Source organism: Pan paniscus, chromosome 5 (genome assembly GCF_029289425.2).
Source record: "Pan paniscus chromosome 5, NHGRI_mPanPan1-v2.0_pri, whole genome shotgun sequence".
NCBI classification, from domain to species: Eukaryota; Metazoa; Chordata; class Mammalia; order Primates; family Hominidae; genus Pan; species Pan paniscus.
In genome coordinates, this window is record NC_073254.2 from 34,279,933 (window position 1) to 34,285,479 (window position 5,547).

At 39.5% G+C, this 5,547-nt stretch overlaps 1 pseudogene; it reads right to left on the bottom strand.

Annotated features, from left to right (window-relative positions):
* Window positions 1-2,152: 2,152 nt before the first annotated feature.
* On the bottom strand, window positions 2,153-5,171 carry LOC100985347 (cytochrome b-c1 complex subunit Rieske, mitochondrial-like; annotated as a pseudogene).
* Between the last annotated feature and the right edge of the window lie 376 nt (window positions 5,172-5,547).

Sequence of the window (5,547 nt, forward strand, 5' to 3'; positions counted from 1 at the left end):
GCATCAATCCTCAGGATTATCTCAATGAGTCCTTTCTTAGTAAGTTGAGGAACTGAACTCAATTAATATCTCTTATTGTGATGAGGTGGGAAAGAACTCACAGAACCCATGTAGGTCTCCCTAAAAATTCTCTCTCTACATGTTCCCCTTTCTGGACCCTTTTATGTCCTTTATTTTTAGGGAGGGAGTTAAACGTTTTCTATATGTTTTTTGCCACCCACTTTTAAACTCTTAGTTTAGCACCACTTCATTTTGGAGATATAAAATGGTGTCTGAAACATCTATTTTATGTATATGTTTATATATAACATAAAGGTATCTTCATGTTTATTTCTGTTTCCTCTATAGAACTATTTGTTCACTGATGGTGTGAACCAGGTCTATTGTATTCACCATACTAGGTGAATACCTACATAATAGGCATTCGTACAATATTTGTGCAGTGAATGAATGCATAAACATGTATTTTTTACTTACTCATACAAATACAGAGAGATAGCTCAGAAAGACACACAACCCAGCTCTAACCATGAAGCCATATGGTCCCAAAAGCAATTATCATTTTTTTCCACCAAAAAAATTGTTTTTTACATTTTGAGCCTTTCCTGTAAATCCATCAGTTAAGTAACAAACATTATTTTCAGAGTTCTACACAGTTCTGCCAAAATGTCAATCACGCCGTGACACAAACAGGCACTTTTTAAAATAAAGCAATTTACAATACAATTGTATACTAAGTGCCATGAATTCTCAGCTGTACAAAAATATCTGGCCTCTCTGCTAATGAAATGAAGGAAAACATAATTGACAGTTATCTTATGAGATTTCATTGTAATGCACATGATGTTATAATAAATCTGGTTACTGGAAATTCTGTGGTACACTGTTTAAAGGATATTAATTGATTGCCTTGGAGTCAGCTTATTTTGAAATTCCTGTTGGTGAGCTTTGATACAAATGTACTATACATATGAAGTAGGTTATAACAGGTCTTTTCTAAGCCCAATGCATATGATCAGTGAAATAGGAGTTTTATAAAAACCTCAGTTACCATCTATGGCCAATTTATAACAGATGTGGCAATAAAAATTGCAATGTGAAACTAATAAAAAGATTCTCCATATTAGCCTTTCCATGGTACCTTTTCTGGATTAGTAATTCTAGAGCAAATAAAGGAAAACTAACTCTCTGCAAAACAAAACCACTCAAAAATTTAAAAAATGAAATAAAATAAATTTTTAATATGAAATAATTTGACAATTGTGTCATGAGTGAGAACTTGTTTAACTTTTAAAATATAGGGGCTTTGGGCTGGGTATGGTGCCTCACGCCTGTAATTCCAGTATTTTGGGAGGCCGAGGCAGGCAGATCACGAGGTCAGGAGATCGAGACCATCCTGGCTAACACGGTGAAACCCTGCCTCTACTAAAAATACAAAAAATTAGCTGGGCGTGGTGGCACATGCCTGTAGTCCCAGCTACTCAGGAGGCTGAGGCAGGAGAATCGCTTGAACCTGGGGGGCAGAGGCTGCAGTGAGCCGAGATCGCGTCACTGCACTCCAGCCTGGGGGACAGAGCGAGACTCTGTCAAAGAAAGAAAGAAAGAATGGAAGGAAGGAAGGAAGGAAGGAAGGAGGGAGGGAGGGAGGGAGGGAGGGAGGGAGGGAGGGAGGAAGGAAGGAAGGAAGGAAGGGAAGGAAAATGTAGGGGCATCGTTGGCTTGATTTTAAGAAAACATATGTGAGGGTATTGTTTTTTCCACTGTTGGTGTTTTTACAGCAACACCCTAACAAGATTCATTAACATAAAAGTTGGGTGGAGGTTTACAGCATGCTTCAGAGAGAATCTTCAAAATTTGTGAACGTCAAGTTAGCAAAGTAAGTTGTGAACATTGCAACCTAAAGTACTCCAGAATACCTATACTTAAGGTAAAAACTTCATTCAAACACACAAACTTAATTTAAGTAACATATAGAAAAATATGTAGATGTTTTAATAAACTTATTTTTATTATTCCAGTCACATCTTTGATATAGTGTAGACATAATTTGGGTTCTGAAACCAGGTATTCGCAGATGCACAGAGCAGGGGCTGAAAAGAAACAAGGAAGGAGCATCTAGATGTAACATGATGAGGAAGAGCAACCGGGCAGAGCCTACCAGAGGTTGCTACAAAAGGATGGAATGCTCGAATGGTCTTCAAGGTTCCATCCTTGCTGCTCACCTTCCTCACTTCATATCCTTTCCTGGTTCAATGCATCCACTCCCTGGAGTAGCAGAGACTGAGAGTGGCCTCCAAATATTCACTGTTCTCCCATATTTTGTTGTATACCAGTCTGTAATTTTTAATTAAAATTAGCTAAAAAATTATCTTAGCTAATTTTAATTAAAATTAGCTAAAAGACATTGCACTTTTCAAGTGTATGGGTGAGCTTAATAATGTTTAACCATGGCTTTATTAAGTGAATGCTTGGGTCTTCAACATTAAATTCAACTTACTTCACATTAATGTTTGCAAATACATTATCATCAATTCTTACATATTTCACATCAACCAACTTGAAGTGCAGAAGGCTTGCACTCAAATAACTCTTCTGAGGTGACAAAGAAGCCCAAGACTTGAGTCCAAGTCTCTAACCAACAATGACTATATCAACACTGGTAAACTCATATGAAGGAACTTCAAGGTTGGGAGGTGCAAGCCCCTTCCTAATCCTGCCAAAAGCATCATAGTGTGACCCATGGCAAGGGCAGTAATAACTACCAGAATGTCCTGCAAATGCAGTGAGTACATAACCAAGGCGAATGCAAACACTTATCAGGATAACCTACTTAAAGTTATGGGGTACATGTCCAGAACGTGCAGGTTTGTTACATAGGTATACATGTGCCATGGTGGTTTGCTGCATCCATCAACCCGTCATCTACATTAGGTATTTCACCTAATGCTATCCCTCCCTTAGACCCCCACTCCCTGACAGCCCCAGTGTGTGATGTTCCCCTCCCTGTGTCCATGCGTTCTCATTGTTCAACTCCCACTTATGAGTGAGAACATGTGGTGTTTGGTTTTCTGTTCTTGTGTTAGTTTGCTGAGAATGATGGTTTCCAGCTTCATTCATGTCCCTGCAAAGGACATGAACTCATCTTTTTTTAAGGCTGCATAGTATTCCATGGTGTACATATGCCACATTTTCTTTATCCAGTCATCATTGATGGTGATAGACTGCATAAAGAAAATGGGGTTTCCTTACTTGTTCTAAATCATGCTGTGGATCCCTCAAATGGGACCTTTCAACTGCAGCTTCCTAGTCAGTTTCCTTTTTGGTTCTGTGGCCCACAAACAGGAGTTTGCCTCTATCTTTGAAAGCCATATTCTTGTCTTCTGGAATATCGGATAACTTGAATTTGATTTTGACATGGCCAACACATCAGCAGAAGCCCTCACGCTGGGAACAAACTAGGGGAAGACATTGTTGGCACCATATGTGATAGTAGCTGTTGCAGTTGACAAATAAGAGTAGCCTTTTCTTGCCTTGCTGCTCTTTTTTGAAGACTTTGTACTATCTAAAACTTTAGTGCAATGCTACCCAGAAAAGGCAAGCACTTTGATGTCCATAAGGGAACAATTAACAGAAGCAGGGACATTGAGGCCCACGTACTGGCCACCCAGCAGCTCCCGGCACAGGAAGGGCCGCTTCATGTCCAGCACAGGCAGCTCTGGGGCAGCAGGCACTGCGGCCCACACCAGGGGCCACAGTGCACCTGCCACTTCATGGCACGTGGCCAACAGGATGGGCGCTAATCTACATTTATAACAGAACTCCAACTAGCTGGGCATATATCCATCCAGTTAAATTACTACATTACCCAGAATCCCATGACTTGACTATGTTCTAGTCAATGAGAAATAAACAGAAGTGTGGTGCTTCCAAGGAGTTTCTTTTGAAAGGAAGATCACAGCCCTCTTTTCTTCTCCAAATTGCAACCCATAACAACATGCAAAGATATGAATGTTAGAACTCTGGCAGCAGCTTTTGCCCTAGGTAGCTGAGAGGTGAGCTGGAACGAGATAAAATTGTTGTAGAGTTATGATTCTCTCTCTGAATTATATATCTCTAAAATTCTTTTAGGTGAGATAGAAATGCATTTTTGTCTTCGTTAAGTCACTGTTACATGCAGTACCTGTAGTAAAATCGAATCTTAACTCACAAGTGTGGCTTTAGGACACAACTCCAAAATCAATGCTCCAAACCCTGCTTTCTTCCCAAAGATTATGACCTAAATATCCAGCCACCTTCTGGATAGCTTTATCTGAATATATCAACACTTCCCCCAACACACACACACACACACACACACAAACTTAGCAAGAATAAAACACAACCCATATTTCCTCCAAAATATGCTTTTTATGCTGTATTTCCTAGCTCAATTTGAAGGAAGATGCAACCATTTATTTGCTGAGTGACATATCAGGGGAATCTTTTTGCTTCCCATTCCTTCCCATCTGCCAGTAACCAGCATTCCTCCTGCAAGATGTCTGGGATCTTCTTACCAGCAGCTATCACGTATTGCTCTCTCCATCCCATTGTCACCATTCTGGTTTTGACCCTTACAAAGCCTTGCCTGAATCATAGTAACAGCCTCTTAACTGGTGTGCCTGCCTCTAGTTTCAACTCTACTAACAGCCTTCTACAATCCTATATGAAAATCTAATAGCATCATTTCCTGGCTTAAAATCTTTTCGTGGCTCTCATTAAGGATGGAAAAAAGCCAAGTTCTTTGGCATGGTATTTAGGGCCCTTCAGGATCTAGCCAGCACTGAGTCCCCTAAAGCAAATCCTAATATAGCTCTCTTTACTATCTTCTCCTATTGCCCACTAAAGCAATACTCAGTCTCTGGAAAGCTAGGCTTTTCCAGTCCCCAGCACCTTCGTCATAGCATTCTCTTCATCTGGAATGACTTTTCCCCTACTTACATGTCCAAATAATTCACCTAAATATACAGCTCAGGTGACAACATTGCTGTGAAGCTGTCACTGATGTCTGCCCAATAAAATTCATATATACTTTTAAACTTGTACCTTGAAAGTTGCATGGCAATTGTTTATCTGCAAACTTGACTCCGATGATAAACTGTGAAGTGGTTAAATCGAGGATTATGTCTATTCATCTTGGCAGTCCCACCTGAAAAATAATAGGTATTTATTCCAATGGTAATAATAATAATAGCCAACTCTAATTGAGAATATCCTATACACTGACACCTTTGTAAGTACTTTATTTGTATCTCAATTAATTACCAATGAGGAAGCACTATTACTATTTTACATGTAAAAACAAAGGCACAAACACATAAAGTAACATACACAGCTAGAGAGTTAGGCTTCGGATCTAGGAAGCCAGCTTCATATCTGTGCATTTAACCTTGGAATGGCTACATTAGGATGCTCCCAAATAAGCATCTTTGCTTTCTTCTAATCTTTCTCAAATTGTCCAAGACCTTATGAGGTTCAAAAATAGATGCTAAATCTATGAGGAGAGAGTGG